Raw genomic sequence first — 19,757 nt, 5'->3', positions numbered from 1 at the left:
AAGTGGAGCAGTTAGGACGCAAACAGGTGCCTATATGGGATGCTGGCATTACAGGCTATGGCCTTACACGTTATGCCACAATATCATCACTCAAACTTATGATTTTATCCTCACCAGCAATATGTAAGAGTATCAGTTCTTTTGTACCATCACAAATAAAAGGATCTTTTAAAAATCATGAAAAAATGGAATTAAAGCTATGAGATTATATAGGTGCAAAAATTTGTTTAGTCCATGGAAATACATATTATTATAAAACTATGCATGAATTTCAAAATTTGCTTGCATGAGAGTGTACTTATCATTTAAATTCTGTTTTTTTCTAAAAGATTTATCTATTTATTTGAAAGTCAGAGTTACATAGAGAGAAGGAGAGGCAAAGAGAGAGAGAGTTCTTCCATGTGCTGGTTCACTCTTCAGTTCGCCGCAATAGCTAGATCTGAAGTCAGGAGCCGTGAGCTTTCTCTGGGTCTCCCACGTGGGTGCAGGGGCCCAAGCACTTGGGCCATCTTCTACTGCTTTCTCAGGCCATAGCAGAGAGTTGGATCTGAAGTGGGCCATCCGGGATTTGAACCAGCGCCCATATGGGATGTCGGCACTGCAGGCAGCAGCTTTACCCGCTATGCTACAGTGCCGGCCCCTTAAATTTTATTTTTTCATGAATTATTTGAAGTACTCTTATATTTGATATTGTGCGTATTTTTATTAAACACCTACTAATCTGTGTGTAGTGTCATATTATTCTGTTTTTAATTTGTATTTCCCTTATGACTAATGAACTTTAAAACCTCTCCTATTTATTGCCCACTTGTTTAAAAATGTCTCTTAATTGTTAACATATTTTTTATCACACTGTTTAGCTTTCCATGGTTGATTTCTGGAAGTTCTTTTTAAATGTTTACTTACTTACGTATATTTTATGTGTTTAAAAGCAGGCGGAGGGGGGAGGGGAAGGGCTCTCTTATCCACTGGTTCACACCCCAAATTCCTGCAACATTCAGGGCTGAGCCAGGGAGAAGACAGGAGCCAGGAATTCAATCTAGGTTTTCCACTGAGTGATGAGGATCCAAGTATTTGAGCCATCACCTGTTGCTTTCTAGAGTGTGTATTAGCAGGAAGCTGGAACTGCAAACAGAACCAAGACCTGAATGCAAGCATTCAGGTATGGGACATGGGTATCATAGACAATGCCTTAATGCCTGTCCTAAATGCCCATCGCTAGAAGTTCAAATAGTTTGAATCTGAAGTTTTCTTGTTTGTATGTGTGTGTGTGTGTGTACACTATCTTTCTCAGTGCATGCTTTACCTATTTATTTTATTAATAATGTTTTGGTTGAATAGAAAATTTAAATTTAAGTGTGATAAATCCATTTTATCTAAAGATTTTCTTATATTTAGTGTTTTTTTAATATGTCAAGAAATCATACCTACACAAAAGTCATGAAGGGTTTTTGTGCTTCTAGAGGACTTACAGTTCTGGTATTTATGTTGAAGTCTCTGATATAAAGTCAAGGTTCATTATTTTCTATATGGAAATCCAGTTTTTCCAGAACTATTTGTTCAAAGACTTTTCTCTTCCCATTAAAATGAGTTGGTGCATTGGTTGAAAATTCACTGACAATGTGGATCTCTTTCTGTACCCTCTATTTTTTTCTACTTACTTATTTTTCTATTCTCACACAATATTGCACTGTATTGCCCAATACAGCTTTACACTAAGTCTTGAGTTCAGATATGTAATTTCTCCATTCTTTTTGTTATTTTTCAAAATTATTTTAGCTAGTGTAGGTCCTATGCATTTCCAAGTAAGTTTTCAATCCCCTTGTAAACTTCTTAAAAATAATTTTGCTAGAATTTTGACAGTGATTGTTTAGAGTCTATGGATAAATTAAATAATTTATTTCAGTAATGTTAGAGTTTTCATATAGTCATTTAATATGGTATGTTGCTCTTTGTGTTTTCTGGACTGTGGGAGATTTTCTTCTGTTATTCAATATGGATCTCAGTTTTGGTGTAACTGCAGAGTTTTCCTTACTCTTCAGTCTTGCCCAGGCATTATACAATGAAGGAAACATTTCTCTATCCTGCTCCCTGGCCAGCAGTTTTTGGAAAAGCTAGAATATCTGGTAGTGATTTGCCTCAGCTCTTCTGTCTTGACTAAATTTTTATAATAATATCCTTGTGTATTCAATGAAGAGTTGAGGGATGATACAGCAAATGGATGCAAATTCATTCTGACTGAAATTTCCTTGAAATTCTAATCTGTCAACATAGGCATTAAAACTTATTAAACTTTTGCCTAGCTTATTTTTTTTTTTACAGGCAGAGTGGACAGTGAGAGAGAGAGAGACAGAGAGAAAGGTCTTCCTTTGCCGTTGGTTCACCCTCCAATGGCCGCCGCGGCCGGTGCACTGTGCTGATCCGATGGCAGGAGCCAGGTACTTCTCCTGGCCTCCCATGGGGTGCAGGGCCCAAGTACTTGGGCCATCCTCCACTGTACTCCCTGGTCACAGCAGAGAGCTGGCCTGGAAGAGGGGCAACCGGGACAGAATCCGGCGCCCTGACTGGGACTAGAACCTGGTGTGCCGGCGCCACAAGGCGGAGGATTAGCCTAGTGAGCCGCGGCGCCGGCCTGCCTAGCTTATTTTTATCCCGGTCTATGGCAAACATTTTTCCTGTACAACTTCACTATGGACAAAAGCATGTACAGATTTCTTTTCTTCCACGAAGGACTTTTCCTTTTCTGAGATGTATTTCCTTTAGACGTCTTTGCATCCTTATCTTCCTAATGCTTTGCTTGCTTGCTTGCTTTTGTTTGTTCCTTTTAACTATGGTTGCATAATTTCTCTTGCATTTTTATTGGTTAGGTTGAAAGTAGCTCTTTTATAAATTGCTACCTCTTGTCTAGTAGCAGATGACCTGAAAAGTTGACTTTAGAATATAGATCTCAACAAACTGAAAGAAATTGTGTACAGATACCTGGAGAAATAAAATTACATGAAAGATAAAGGGGCAAAAACATTTAGCTGAGACCCTACTCAGAGTTGTCAAAGGATAGTAAGAAAATCAATGGTGCTGGAGAAAAGTGAGGGTTAGCAAGAAGTGAGTTTGGAGAAGATAATCGAATCTTGTAGGATTTAGTAAGCACTTAGCTCTTACTATCTTACTCTATGAGCAATCAGATACTTCTGAAGGGTTTTGTAATGAGAAACAGCAATTTGCCTTACATTATAAAAGGATTACTCCATTGATTGTGTTGGGAATAGAGTGAAATCCTTCAAGGGCAAGGGGCAAGGAAATAAATTTGGAGACCATTATAATAATCCAAGCAATAAGTGATGCTTTCTGGTTTAAACTAATATGGTGCCATTAGAGACAGTGAGTGACAAATGATCAGATCCTAGATGAACATTGAAGTTAAAATTGAGAAAATTCCCTGTAGTATTATGTGCAATATATGAAATAGCAAGTGAAAGTCAGAGATGATTGAATTTTTTACCTGAGCAACTTGAGATGTACAATGATGAAGCTGATATCATATGAAAGAAGAAAATCTGCAAATGGACTCAATTCAAGGTGGATACCATGGCATTTGTTTTTAGGTATATTAAGGTTAAATGGCCAGTACTAATACTTTGGTGCAGCAGTTAAAATGCTACTTAGAATGACCTAATCCCAAATTGCAGTGCCTGGGTTCTAGTCCTAGCTTCACTTCTGATTGAAGCTCCCAGGTAATGTACACCCTGGGAGATAGCATGGAATGGCTCAAGTATTTGCATCCTTAATGCCCATATGGACAACACAGATTAAGTTCCTGTTTCCTGGCTTTAACCTGGGCCTAGTCCTGGCTATTGTGTGCATTTGGAGTGTGAACTAGTGGATGGATGATCTCTCTCTGTTTCTTTCTTTTTAAAAAATAATTTCATTTTTTTGAAAAACAAAGTTACAGAGAGAGAGAGAGAGAGAGAGAGAGAGAGAGAGAGGTCTTCTATCCGCTGGTTCACTCACCAGATGGCCGCAACGGCCCAAGCTGCGCCAATCTGAAGTCAGGAGCCAGGAGCCTCCTCCAGGTCTCCCATATGGGTACAAGGGCCCAAGGACTTGGGCCATCCTCCACTGCTTTCCCAGGCCATAGCAGAGAGCTGGATCAGAAGTGTAGCAGCTGGGACCCGAATCAGCACCCATATGAGATGCTGTCGCTGCAGGCTGGTGCATTAACCCTCTGCGCCACAGTGCCGACACCTGTCATTTCCATTTTAGTAAAAAAATAGCTATATGATTTATTAAATATCAAAGTAATAATATTGATGATGCAGTTTGATTACATGAGTCTAAAGTTCAGAAATAAGCTGAATTCTGGAGGTTTATACTTTTGCATCGTAAACATTTGAATGGTATATAAAAATAAGACATTGGATTAGATTATCTAAAAAGTCAGTTTATAAAAATGCTTGAGTTGAGTGGGTTTGAGAGACAATGGGAGGAAAGAGATTAGGCACACATTATGACAACACTGTCAAGTGGTATACTGTAAATAAAAAGGAAAGGAGCTATAAACAGAGGGAGATTCTATATTATTATAAAGAAAATAAAGCTAAATTCAGTTATAGAGAAAATAAAACTAAAATCGAATTTAGTTTTATTTTGAAGAATATACTTTTTAATGCTGGTTAGAATGACCAGTTAGAAAGGCTAAACTTGTTGATATAGAGGAGAAAGGAGACAATTGCTGAAAATACGTCTCTAATATGGCACACATTTCTAGGCACAGATGTGGGTATGTGAGTACATGGGAATGGTGGGAGCATCTACAATTCTTTCTAATCCTTCATCATCCCTGGTGAAATAGTGTGCACAATGAGCAGCTGAGGGTGAGGATTGGTAAGGAAATGTTGAAACTTTGAAGAGATGGAAAAATGCTTGAAGTAAAAGACTGGGCAAAAAACCAGAGTACAAAAAAATTAAGATTACTAAAAAGAATTAAAGCTCTATCTGAAAATTGTAATCATACAGTTTTAAATTTATATTTATTTTCATTTAATTTGCAAAGCAGACAGACAGAAAAACAGACAGACAAATTTCTCATCTGGTGCTCTTTTCCTGAACACTCATAACAGAGGAGACTGGGCCAGGTCAAAACTGGGACCCTGGAACTCAATCCAAGCCTCTCATATGGGTGGCAGGGACCCAACTTTTGAGCCATCACCTCCTGTCTCTTAGGGTGTGCATCACCAGGAAAATGGAATCAGGAGGAGAGCCAGGACTCAATCAAAGGTATTCTGATATGAATTGCAGCTTGAGCCCACAGTGATCATAATTTTAAAGTGGCAACTGCTAGTGGAATTGGGGGTTTTTACTCATGTTCATTTCAGGTATGAAAGATGAAGATGGTTGGATTAGGCCAGTATCCTGAAGAGAGTGAAGGTGAAAAGCATAGTATACACAATGAAGTGGTTATAATTGGTCAGTATTTTAATATATGGGCATTTCTTTGGAATTTTTAAAAGATTTACTTATTTTTTATCTGGAAAGCAAGGTGAAAGAGAGAGAAGGAGAGTCAGAGACATCTTCCATCCTCTGGTTCTTTCCCCAAATGATTGCAAAAATCAGTACTGGGCCAGGCTAAAGTCAGGAGCCAGTAACTCCATCTGTATCTCCCATGTGGGTGGAAGGAACTCCAAACATTTGGACCACCATATGTTGCCTTCACAAGCACATCAGAAGGACGACAGACATGGGATGCCAGCATCCCAAGTGGTGGCTTAACCCACTGCACAACGTTAATCCTTTAGAACTTTAAAAAAGTATCCCATGTCCTGGTTTTTGAAATAGCGTGGGATCATTTAATATGATGGCTATCACATAAGAGGATATCTGAATTCTGTGTTTCACCAATATCAGGGGGTAATTCAATGTCATTCCTTTAAGTGTTATCATTTATATGTAAGCTGTGTATGCTACCAACATTTTAGTTAACAAATGATGTTGACTGAATTTCTATTGTTTATTTTCAACTCATATCTTGTATCTTTATTTCATTTGCTCATTTTTATATTGAGTTGAATTCTTAAATTCCTTTTTTAGAATTGTTTATACACTCTGTACATGAATAAGTTGTAGCAAATGTATCTTCCAATGCTGTAACTTGATTTCTATGTTATTGATAATTTTAGTAAAGCTCAAGTTATGAATAGTATTTTAAGCTGATAAATAAACCTTGAGTACCCAAGGTCACAAAGACAATTTTTAATGTTTATTTTCGTAATAAACTTATAATTTTACTTTTCACACTATAAATCATATGGGGTTAATGTTTTTGCATGGTCTAATATTAGGATAAAGTTTAATATTTTCCCTTTACATATCAAATTGAGCCAGAGCTATTCACTGAAAAAACAATACTGTTCTCACTACTTTACAGTAATATAAATGTCATACGTAAATTGACTGTATATGTTTGTGTTTCTGTGTATGTGAATATGGTGTGTGCTCTAGTTTTTCCTTTCTAATAATTTGCCAGTTTTTTTTTTAAGTCTGAGTCAAAAACACACTCTCTTAGCTACTCTTTTATGTATTTTTATATCGAGTAGCACAAATCTACCAATATTCTTCTTTAATATTGTCTTGCATTATCCCTATCACTGCATTTTCATATAAATGTATTATTAACTTGGTCAATTTTACATTTTTTCAACTTTTATTTAGGTTTAAATTATAAATAAATTACATATATACATACTTACATGGTGTAAAAGTACATATATTTGGGAGGAAATGACAATATTACAATATTGAGTCTCGGGGCCGGCGCCGTGGCTCACTTGGTTAATCCTCCTCTTGTGGAGCCAGCATCCCATATGGGCACCAGGTTCTAGTCTCGGTTGCTCCTCTTCCAGTCCAGCTCTCTGCTGTGGCCCAGGAAGGCAGTGGAGGATGGCCCAAGTGCTTGAGCCCCTGCACCTTCGTGGGAGACTAGGAGGAAGCACCTGGCTCCTGGATTCAGATCGGTGCAACACTGGCCGTAGCGGCCATTTGGAGAGTGAACCAACAGAAGGAAGACCTTTCTCTCTGTCTTTCTCTCTCTCTCTGTCTATAACTCTACCTGTCAAATAAAATAAAATAAAAAACAATATTGAGTCTTCTATAACCATGATATATCAATTTTTCTTAATCTTATAAAGCAATCACAGGGAGGGCATTTGATCTAGTGGTTAAGCCACTGCTTGGGTTGCCCACATCCCATATCAGAGTCCCGGCTCCACTTCTGACTCCAGCTTCTTGCTAATGTGCACTTTGAAAGGCAGCAGGTGGTGGCTCAAATAGTTGTGTCCCTGCCACTAATGTGAGATACTCAGAGTTCTGGGCTTCTGTCTTTGGCCTGGCCTAGCCTTGGTGATTGGCAGGCATTTGAGTAATGAACCAGCAGATGGAAGATCGTTCTGCCTGCCTCTCTCTTACATTCTGTCTTTCAAATACACACAAATTAATAAAGTTAAAAATTGAAAGTCCTCACTCTGAAACACACAGACTTTAAAAAAATAAAAAGGAATAAAAGTGTCACCCCATTTCTTGTTTCTAGCAAATAAAAATAAAATTAATTTTATATTATGTTTGTATCCAGCAACTTAACAAAATTAACTTACTAATTCTAATTGTCTGCTGACTCATTTAATTTTTAAATGTACATGGATATGTTCTTTGGCAATAATGACCTCTTTATTCCTTCTCTTCCATTTTTTCTTTTTCATATTTTACAGCCTAACATTTCTAATAGAGTCCTGAGTGGAAGTGGAAATTGTGGGTGGGTAGCCTTTTTATTTTAAAGATTTATTTATGTATTTAAAAGTCAGAGTTACACAGAGAGAGAAGGAGAGGCACAGAGAGAGAGAGAGAGAGAGAGAGGTCTTCTATCTGCTGGTTTGCTCCCCCATTGGCCGCAATGGCCAGAGCTGGGCCCATCAGAAACAGGAGCCAGGAACCTCTTCCAGGTCTCCCACATGGACGCAGGGGCCCAATGACTTGGGCCACCTTTCACTGCTTTCCCAGGCCACCGCAGAGAGCTGGATCAGAAGTGGAGCAGCCGGGTCTCAAACCAGTGCCCATATGGGATGCCTGCACTGCAGGCGGTGGCTTAACCTGCTACACCACAGTGCCAGCCCCAAGGGTATCCTTTTATTATTGTTTAATTTAAGAGAGAGCAGTTTCAGTATTTCACTGTTATGGATGATGTTTGCTGTGAGATTTTTGTATGGACCTTTTATCACTTAAAATATTTCCCTTTAATTCTCAATTTGCTTAAGGTATCTGTTCATGACTTTAATTCTAATTAATATTTTTCTGCATAAGTTGAGCTTTTCATATAATTTCACTGCTTTACAATGTTGATATGATTTGCATTAATTTTCAAATACTGAATTAATTTGCATTTTAAAAATAACTTACTTTTGCCAACATTCGTTGTATCCTTTGTCTGCAACATTGCATGTACTAGAATTTTGTTTAGGAGTTTTGCTTCTATGTTCATGAGAGTGAGTGCTCTGCTATTTCTTTTTTGTCATATGTATCAAACGTGTATAAGAGTAATATTGATTTCCTATAATGTATTCAAAAATTTTCTCTTTTCTGTTCTGTGAAATAACTAGCTTAATATTTGTGTTATTACCTCTACAAATGTTTAGAAAATTCAACTGTGAAGTCACATTCACATGGCATCATTTTTTTGGATTGTTGTGGTTTTCTAGGAAGATGCCTTTTAAATTAAGTTAAAAAGTGTGAACCTCATTTGCTGAGAACTCCTTCTGTGGTACTGGATGTCTAGTTACATAATGCACTACTGCTGGTGGAGAAATACCTGGAATATATATATTTTTTGACAGGCAGAGTGGACAGTGAGAGGGAGAGACAGAGAAAGGTCTTCCTTTACCCTTGGTTCACCCTCCAATGGCCGCTGCGGCCTGCTTGCTGTGACCAGCACACCGCGCTGATCCGTAGGCAGGAGCCAGGTGCTTCTCCTGGTCTCCCATGGGGTGCAGGGACCAAGAGACCATGAGAGAGTCTCTAATCCTTGCAACCTGGAAGCTGGCACAGCTCTCTCCAGCTTGATGTAAGGTATGGGCTAGCCATCTAAGCTGAGAAGTAAGCCTACCTGTAGCAACGTAACTCGACCCCGGGACTGAGCACCGAGGCCACCTGTGTCACTGTGACTTCTGGGTAAGACTCTAAATCAATAAATAACCTCATTGTTTGCTTCAGAAAAAAAAATGCACTTGGGCCATCCTCCACTGCACTCTCGGGCCACAGCAGAGAGCTGGCCTGGAAGAGGGGCAACCGGGACAGAATCCAGTGCCACGACCAGGACTAGAACCCCGTGTGCCGGCGCCACAAGGCAGAGGGTTAGCCTAGTGAGCCATGGCACCGGCCTGGAATATATTAAGCACTGAGGAACATTAGACTGTGAGAAGACAGAAATATTATCAGAGCCATATATTTTGGGAATATTAATTTAGCCACTTTGGGGAAGATGTATAAATAGGGAGAGGGAGATAAAGAGATATATAAACAATTTAGGAAGTTATTCAGTTATTCATGGTGGCAGTATTAGACAATGAGGTAGAAAAAAATTAAGGGAGACCTGTTAGATGACACTGCAAACAAAAGTTTGAAAGAAGGGACCAGAGTTTATGAGAATTTCTTTTTTAAAAAAAAATCATTAATTTGAAAGAAAGCATAATGGAAGAGGGGGAAGGAGGGAGTGAGGGAGAGAGAGAGAGGGAGGGAGAGGGAGAGGGAGAGGGAGAGGGAGAGGGAGAGGTGGAGGGAGAGGGAGAGAGAGAGGGAGAGGGAGAGGTGGAGGGAGAGGGAGAGAGAGAGTGAGAGAATCTTTTACCTGTTGGTTCACTCTCCAAATGGAAATACTAGCCAGGGCTGGGCCAGACTGAAGCCAGGAGCCAGGAACTCTGTCCAAGTCTCCCAAGTGGGTGGCAGAAACTCAAGTATGTGAGCCACCATCTGCTGCTTCCCAGTTTCATTTGCAGGAAGTGGACTTGAATCAGCATTCTGATATGAATTGGAGGCAACCCAAGCAGCAGCTTAACATCCTGTGCCACAATGCCTGCCACTATGAGGGCTTCTTTTTGTGGGGTAGCTATTTGATTAGTCTGACTAGTTTTTTTTCTTTCTTACAAATTGTACAAACACTGCCAAAGACAGAAGATTACTTAATAGACAAAGGATGTGATGTGAAATATAATCATAAATCCATTGAATAATTCAAAGTAAATGGGCTTGATTCTATTTCTGGAGCTAGCCACTTCTGCTAGAAATGTTTAATCAGGTTTGATAAAAAGATCTATTAATGTTGAAAGTACCATAGAAGAATAATACAGTCCAAAATTCCTGCTGATTGTGTCTATACAATGATAAAAATAACTGATATGTAAGGTATTCTCATATAGCAAATTACTTAATGAAATAATAATAAATTTTGGTAACTTTGAACCCCTATATAAGTCTATGAAAAATCATAAATTAAAATAAATCATGAAAATAAAGTTTGAACTATCTGTAGCTATTCCATTATTTTCAATATCTATAACCAGGCTCATTTTTCTTTGTAGCACTTATTAAAAAGATTATATTCATTTTTTTACTTTTATTTAATGAATATAAATTTCCAAAGTACAGCTTATGGATTACAATGGCTCCCCCCCATAACTTCCCTCCCACCTACACCCCTCCCCTCTCCCGTTCCCTCTCCCCTACCATTCACATCAAGATTCATTTTCAGTTCTCAAAAAGATTATATTCTTCATTTCATTCATTTTCTATTGCTGCTGTTCTATTATCTCCACAAGGGAATATTTATATTTTTTCACCCAGTATTCCCAACATATAAAACAGTAACTGAAATATATTCCTTCCAAATAAATACAGGCTGTGTAAGATTTAATGGAGGCCTCCTGAATTCTCTGGGGCCAGCAGCCGCCCGACTAGGGGCCCGGGGCTGCGGGCTCTGCCGACCACCATGTCCAACCAGCAGTTTGCAGGTGGCTGCACCAAGGCGGTGGAGAAGGCGCCCGAGGAGGCGCCAGAGGACACGGCCTGGGCAGCGGACTAGCCGCAGCTGCTGCACGGCGGCCGGCATCTGTTAGTGGTTCAATGTGCGCATGGGGTTCGGCTTCCTGTCCATGACCGCCCGCGCCAGGGTCGCGCTCGACCCCCCGGTGGACGTCTTTGTGCACCAGAGTAAGCTGCACATGGAGGGCTTCCGGAGCCTGAAGGAGGGTGAAGCAGTGGAATTCACCTTCAAGAAGTCCTCCAAGGGCCTGGAATCCATCCGTGTCACCGGGCCTGGTGGGGTGTTCTGTATTGGCAGCGAATGGCAGCCAAAGGGGAAGACCATGCAAAAGCACAGATCTAAACGAGACGGGTGCTACAACTGTGGAGGTCTAGACCATCATGCCAAGGAGTGCAAGCTGCCACCCCAACCCAAGAAGTGCCACTTCTGCCAGAGCATCACCATATGGTGGCCTCGTGCCCCCTAAAGGCCTAGCAGGCCCCCAGCTCCCAGGGAAAGCCAGCCTACTTCCAGGAGGATGAGGAGGAGATCCACAGCCCTGCCATGCTCCCCGAGGCCCAGAATTGAGCCACAGGGGGTGGGGGCTGGTTTTTTGGCTATCAGGAAGTTTCAAGGAGCAGACATCAACTGCAGAGTGGAGAAAGTGGGGACAGGGTTGGTTGGGGGCAGCTGGCATTGCCATGTAACCCAGGCTGGGGTTCACAGCATCACCCCTTTTTCCCTCGTGTCGGGAGGAAGGAGTGAGACTGGGAATTCCAACCATGCTGTATCCAAATGCAACTAAGGGATTTTGGGGGATATCACCCTGTAGCCTGCATGCTTTATCTGAGGCCTCGCGTGCCAAATCTTTAGCTTTGGAAAGTCTCCTGGATGGGGGAAGTTTTCCTTTGAAGGAAGGATATGGAATAATACTTCCCTAGCCAGGGTGAGAAGATTGGTTGTGCGACCAGATTCCTGGACCCAATCACCAAACCACTATGTCCTGTGGGAGGGACTCTCCGGAGTAAGGCAGGGTTTTCCACATCTTGGGACAGGGTGCAGGGAACTGTCCCAAGCAGTGGGTTGTGACGATCGGCACAAAGGGTGGCTAGGGGAACAGTCACAGACTCACTGCTCCTGAGCCCACTCCTGACCCCATTTTGGGCCGATGCGATTTATTTATTTGCTCCCTTGGATAACTGCACCTAGGGTCCCACTTTCTTCAGGATACCAACTGCACTATGTGCGAACGAAGTATATTGTGCATTTGAACTTGTTTTTTTTTTTTTTTAATATAAATAGTCTGGGTTTGTATTTTTGTATATTTTAATCAAAGGCCCTCATTCCTGCACTGTGTTCTCAGGTCCATGAGCAATCTCAGGGATAAGTCCGCAGGAGCTCCAGGTCTGCACAGCAGGAAGGTTTTTGTTGTTTTTATCACCATGCAGAGCAACTATTTGGAGTGCACAGCCTATTGAACTACCTCATTTTGCCAACTGGAGCTGGCTTTTTTGCCACAGTGTCCTCTTGAAACCCCCTCCACCTTGAAAATGTTTCAGGGAGATGAAGTGTTAATGGGGTTGCCCCATGATTGAGCTCCTCCTCCCAGAAGATTGAAAATTAGTCTGGACAGGAAAACATGGTGCAGAGAAGTCAGACAGGCCACGCCAGGTGAAAGGCCCAGAGAGGAAGCCATGGTCAGGGTTGCCTGATCCTAGGACACAGGTCTTTTGCTTCACTTAACAGAACCATCCTTCACCAACCAGATTTAGGCGAGGCCCTCTATGCACAACAGGGTGTGTGTGTTTGTGCACACACGCGTGTGTGAAAAATGGGAGCTGGTAAGGATGAGTTGAAGACCGCTACCCCTGTACCCATCCTGTGCTGTCCAGGGGTGAACATGAAGCAAGGACTAAAAAATCCTTAACCTTCCCAAATTCTTGGCTTCCAGGGAGACCCATAAGTGAGAGCCTCGGTGGTGGTGTCTGGAGCCAGTGTCCTGCCCTGTGACTGTAGTGATGACTGTGTCATGGTAACTAAAGGAGAAGGGGGTTTCATGTACATGCTGAGAGATCACCGCAACCTACCTCATTGTGTTGAAACGGGAAAAATGCAATAGAACGCATTGGGTGACGTGTGTCTGGTCCTAGGTTCCTGTCTCCCCCAAATGCTGCCCCCCTTCAGTTATCGTATTGTCTGGGCTTTGTAGGACTTCACTGCATCTCTGAGTTGGTGATTGCTAGGTGGCCTAGTTTGTGTAAATATAATGTGTTGGTCTTTCTCCATGTTCTTTTGGGGTTTTATTGTTTACAAACTTCTTTTTGTAATGAGAGAAAAATAGCCAAAGCATCTTTGACAGAAGGTTCTGCACCAGGCAGAAGGATCTGAAACACAGGAGGCTCTCTTCTTGAAGTGGGGATCTTAAGCTGTCTTTGGTGTTCCCCTTCCCCTATCCTATTCTGGATCTCTGTCTTTAAAGTTTGACTCCTAACCTACCCTCTTCTCCATTCCCCCACCCACACGTAAACATTGAATCCTGGGTGTCTCCACACATCTAAAGGATTCATGCAAAAATCCTGAACGAAATAGGAAGCTCCGCCCCTTGTTCCCAACCTCCTGAGTCAAGACCATTTCCTGATGGGACTCATGCCAAAGACTTAAGACACTGATGTATTTGGATGGGTCAGACCTCAATTTATCCGAAAGAAGAGAAGCTGTTGGACACCTTCTGTGTAGAAAAGGGGTTTGGAGATCAAGAAGGGGACTATGAATGTACATCCAAGTCACTCAGGAACTTTGATGCAGGTGCAAGAAACTTATGTCAAAGTGGCCATAAGATTGTTTGATAGGAGACGGACGAATGTAACTCCATGTTTACTGCTAGAAACCAAAGCTTTGTGTGAAAACTTGAATTTATTGGCGGGAGGGAGGGAGGGAGGGTATGAAAGCTTGTGTCTGTTCTTTGGCTGACTCCCTCATTCCTGAACTGCAGGAGAATAAGCCCCCTTGGGTTTGGTGACCCCATCACTGGGGAGTGTATATTTGAAGGCTCATTTTTGCTGTACTGGGTTCCTCCTTTCCCATTTTCTAATTGCTTTGTAACACATATGCTGACTCTCCCCATCCCTTCTCCTTTCCCTGAGGAAGTACAGTGAATAAATCAAGACTTATTGGTATTGAAAAAAAAAAGATTTAATGGATTTTAAAATTGTGCCTCCTACATCATCATAAAACTTCCATGAAGATGAGAGGGATGATGCAGACTCCCACCAGTTGGAGTATCTTTTATGAAGAGTTGTGCTACCCTTCATTTTACAATCTTCCTCCAATGTGAAGAGAACATAAGACTCCTCATTATCTATTGTTTTGGATATCCCAGGAGCAAACTCTAAAATTTATTTTGATCTAGTTGAAATATACAAAGAAACTAAAAACACAATTTCCTAAGTCAGCAATGATTCTTCTTCCCACAATTCCCTTTGTCCACTATATAGGTAAACACTTGAAAAATTCAAGCATAACTATCTATGGTATTGATGGAAACTCATATCTAATTTAAGATTAGGTAATAAAGCAACCAGTATACATTGTCATGGGCTTGGAATTCTAAAAGGAAATGGTTTGAAGTACAGTTTCAATTTCATTCAATACATTAAACAGTTTCACTTGTTTGTGTGCCACCTAAGCTATTCTCTATTATGCTGATGATATGACACATTGATCCCTAAAAATGACACTTCCATAAAAGAACACATCTGGGAACAGAGTCAAAGAAAGTATATTGACCTTCTGTTGTTATAACCTGATTCTTGTATTCAACAAGTTCTTGTGATACCACCTGTGGGACAGCAAAGCATATGGTTTACTTGTCTTTTGGTGAACAAAATGATTAGATTTTCTTTTGTTGTTATTGGATTTAATTTTAATTCATAAAGTAATCTTCAATACAGCCTCATATTTCCTCCGATTCAAAACGTAATGACTTCACTGCTGATTGCAGTGATGATAACTGCTTTTTCACTGACATATTTCTATGAGAAGAGAGAGTTTTCCTTTCTCAAATAGCTTATCATTTGTTGTAGATATAAAGTGATGGCAAAACATTTAATGTTCATCTAATTCTTGAATACAAGATGGCTTATGCTCTCAAAGAGTAGGCAAAGAATTAGTATTTTCATCAAAGGTTTCTCTTAAGAAGGTATCCTTCACACAACTTTTGTTCTTTTCATTCAAATGAATGTATTCTCCAGTTTTCACTAATGGGAGTACAATTGCCCTATTAATTAGGCACAAATCTGGGTGTTTCATTTATTGATATATTTACTTTTTAACTTTTATTTAATAAATATAAATTTCCAAAGTACAGCTTTTGGATTGCAATGGCTTTTTCTCCCCACCACCCTCCTCCAACCTGCAAGCATCCCATCTCCCGCTCCCTCTCCCATTATATTCACATCAAGATTCATTTTCAATAATCTTTATATACAGAAGATCAATTCAGTATATATTAAGTAAAGATTTCAACAGTTTGCACCCACACAGAAACACAAAGTGTAAAGCACTGTTTGAGTACTCGTTATACCATTAATTCACATAGTACAACACATTAAGGACAGAGATCCTACATGAGGAGTAAGTGCACAGTGACTCCTGTTGTTGATTTAACAGTTGACACTCTTATTTATGGCGTCAGTAATCACCCGAGGCTCTTGTCATGAGTTGCCAAGGCTATGGCGGCCTTTTGAGTTAGCCAACTCCGATCTTATTTAGACAAGGCCATAGTCAAAGTGGAAGTTTCTCCTCCTTTCAGAGAAAGGTGCCTCCTTCTTTGACGGCCTATTCTTTCCCCTGGGATCTCACTCACAGAGATCTTTCATATAGGTTTTTGTTTTTTTTTTTTGTTTTGTTTTGTTTTGTTTTTTTGTTTTGTTTTTTTTTGCCAGAGTGTCTTGGCTTTCCATGCCTGAAATACTCTCATGGGCTTTTCAGCCAGATCCGAGTGCCTTAAAGGCTGATTCTGAGGCCAGAGTGCTGTTTAGGACATCTGCCATTCTACGAGTCTGCTGTGTATCCCACTTCCCATGTTGCATTGTTCTCTCCTTTTTAATTCTATCAGTTAGTATTAGCAGACACTAGTCTTGTTTATGTGATCCCTTTGACTCTTAATCCTATTGTTATGATCCATTATGAACTGAAATTGATCACTTGGACTAGTGAGATGGCATTGGTACATGCCACCTTGATGGGATTGAATTGGAATCCCCTGGCATGTTTCTTACTCTACCATTTGGGGCAAATCCTATCCAGCATGTGCCAAACTGTGTATCTCCTCCCTCTCTTATTCCCACTCTTATATTTAACAGGGATCACTCTTCAGTTATATTTAAACACCTAAGAATAATTGTGTGTTAATTAAAGAGTTCAACCAATGGTATTAAGTAGAACAAAAAAATACTAGAAGAGATAAAGTATTAAGGTGTTCCTTGACAGTAAGGACAAGGGCTGATCAAGTCATTGTTTCTCATAGTGTCCATTTCACTTCAACAGGCTTCCTTTTTGGTGCTCAGTTAGTTGTCACCAATCAGGGAAAACATATGATATTTATCCCTTTGGGACTGGCTTAATTAACTCAGCATGATGTTTTCCAGATTCCTCCATTTTGTTGCAAATGATCAGGTTTCGTTGTTTTTGACTGCTGTCTAGTATTCTATAGAGTACATATCCCATAATTTCTTTATCCAGTCTACTGTTGATGGGCATTTGGGTTGGTTCCAGGTCTTAGCTATTGTGAATTGAGCTACAATAAACACTGAGGCGCAGACAACTCTTTTATTTGCCAATTTAATTTCCTTTGGGTAAATTCCAAGGAGTGCTATGACTGGGTTGTATGGTAGGCTTATATTCACTTTTTAAAAAAACATTTGTTTGTTTATTTATTTATTTATTTCAGAGGCAGAGTTACAGAGAGGCAGAGGCAGAGAGAGAGAGAGAGAGAGAGAGAGAGGAGTCTTCCATCCTTTGGTTCACTACCCAAATGACTGCAATGGCCAGAACTGGGCTATTCTGAAGCCAGGAGCCAGGAGCTTATTCCTCCTGGTCTCCCAAGCAGGTGCAAGGGCCCAAGCACTTGGGTCATCTTCCTTTGCTTTCCCAGGCACATTAGCAGAAATCTGGATCAGAAATGGAGCAATCTGGGACATGAACCATTGCCTATATGGGATGCCGGAACTGCTTCTGATACGTGAACATTATGTGTGTTTTTTTGTGTGTATATACATATATATTATATATTACTTATACATATACATATATAATATATATTACACATATTATACATATTATATATTATATATATTGATTGCATAAAACACATATAAATATATATATACACACATATATATTTGTTTTATGCAATAAATTCCAATGATAATTTACATTGTACAAGTCTCATGCTTCTTAAATGTATTGTAGTTTATAATATTATCAGTGGAGTTACTAATTTCATTTTTAATTATTCTTTACTATTACATATAAATACAATTGATTTTTCTGTATTAATGTTTTTTCATGCAAAAAAGGAGGGATGCTAAACGATTTTTTGCATATAAGCTCATATCATTTATAAACATACATTTTTTATTAATTCCTTTCCAAGATGGATTCCTTAAACTTTTTTTTCATTTTTTCTGGCTATAATTCCTAGTACAATCTTGAAAAATAGTTAGCATCAATGTCCCTATCTTGTTCTTTATTTTTACAGAGACAATTTTCATCCTTTGAGCATTAAATAAGATGTTATATTTAACTTATGTGCAGATGTCTTTTGTCAGAATAAGGAATTCTCCTTTTATTTCTTGTATTCCTAGTGTTTCATTATGAAAAATTACTGCATTTTGCTAATTAATTTTTCTGCCTCTACTGACCTGATTCTTGTTCTTTATTTTTTTGATATATTGTTTTGCACTATTTGACTTATTAGTGTTGACAACTTTATATTGGTTAAATCTTGTTTATTACAGTGTGAAAGTCTTTTTATTTGTTGCTAGATTTGATTTGCTATGACATAGTTTAGGAGTTTTTATATGGATTCGAAAAGCTTATTAGTCTGAAGTTTTCTTGTGATGTGTTTGTGCTTTGTTTTTGTATCATGGTAATGCTGGTCTCAGAATTAGAGGAAGTGTTCCATACTCATTAAATTTTTGGGGGAGTTTGTGAAGGATGGTTGCTAATTCTTTAAATATTTGGTAGAATTCACCCATAAAACCTTCTGGACCTAGGCTTCTACTTATTGAAAGTTACCTGATTTTATTTGCACACCACTTCTAAGCCATCTAATGTCTGCCTTCTGGTATCTACCGTTGTACACTGTACTGCACTGACACATGTAGGGCACAAACTCTTGCCTAATTTCTCATTGCTTCACCTTTGATCTGAATATAATATTTAATAAGGGCTGCTACAGACTTGAGTATAGTACAAATAAATTATTATGCATAAAAGTCTTAAAATTGTATATTAGATATTGCTCACAGAGTCCAACCAAGTTATCCCTCAGTTTCTACTGGGGATTTGTTCTAGTACTTCCTATGGATACCAAAATCTGTGGATGGTCAAGTTCCTTACATTAGATAGCAGAGTATTTGTATGTAATCTACTCTTCCTTCTCATATTTTAAATAATACCTAAATTATTTATAATACTGAATGCACTGTAAATTACATAAACGGGTTTTATACTGTGTTATTTAGAGAATAAAGACCAAAAACAGGTTTGCACACGTTCAGTACTGACTAGGTTTCTTAAAGAATTTTTTTGATCTATATTTGATCTAGTCCATGGATGGTTTGAACTTACGGATATGGAGAGCTGACTGTACTGCTTCTTGCTAAAGAGCATGCTGAATAGGAATTTGGAGGTCTTCATGTTAATTTTTTTCCCCATATCTCATTCGTTTTAAAAGAATGTTTGCTTACTTTTGGGAGTGTGTTTCTTACAAATGATTAATTTTTATTATGTTAGACAAATAACCAACATATGAAATTGCATACAATTATGGACTACTATGTGATATTTCATTATATGTATACATTGCTATAATGCGAAATCAGGATAAACATATTTAGCTCTTCAAACACTTAACATTTTATACATTAGCAGTCTTTGCTGGAAAAGGTATAGAGACATTTAAAAGACTTTTAGTGGTTGTCTTGGTCTATATCCATCATTATTTTCTTAACTGACATTAGAGCTGTTTATTTTATAAAATATTATGGTTGTTAATTTTATTTATTCCTAAACTAAACATTTTTCATTGCATTAGTTTGCTAGGATTGCTATTAAAAAGTGCCATAAATTTGTGACTTAAGCAATAATATTTTATTCTTTCACAGACCTGGAGCCAAGAAGTTTAAAATCAAGGAGTCAGCATGGCATTTCTTTTTAGGCTGTGAGGAAATATCTCTACCAGGCCCCTCTCCTTCATTTATAGATGAGTGTTTCCTCCCAGTGTCTCTTCACATTATTTTCCCTCTATTTTTTATTTTTTAAGATTTATTTATTTATTTGAAAGTCAGAGTTACAGAGATAGAGAAAGAGAGAAAGAGAGAGAGAGAGAGAGCACTTCCATCCACTCATCACTCCCCAAATGGCCACAACAACCAGAAACTTTATCAGCTGGGTAACAGGGGCCCAAATACTTGGG

At 39.2% G+C, this 19,757-nt stretch overlaps 1 pseudogene; it reads left to right on the top strand.

Moving 5' to 3' along the window:
* Window positions 1-11,023: 11,023 nt before the first annotated feature.
* Window positions 11,024-11,644, top strand: LOC100348854 (protein lin-28 homolog A pseudogene; annotated as a pseudogene).
* Window positions 11,645-19,757: the final 8,113 nt, after the last annotated feature.

Source organism: Oryctolagus cuniculus, chromosome X (assembly GCF_964237555.1).
Source record: "Oryctolagus cuniculus chromosome X, mOryCun1.1, whole genome shotgun sequence".
NCBI lineage: Eukaryota > Metazoa > Chordata > Mammalia > Lagomorpha > Leporidae > Oryctolagus > Oryctolagus cuniculus.
This window is presented reverse-complemented; position numbering and strand designations above follow the sequence as displayed.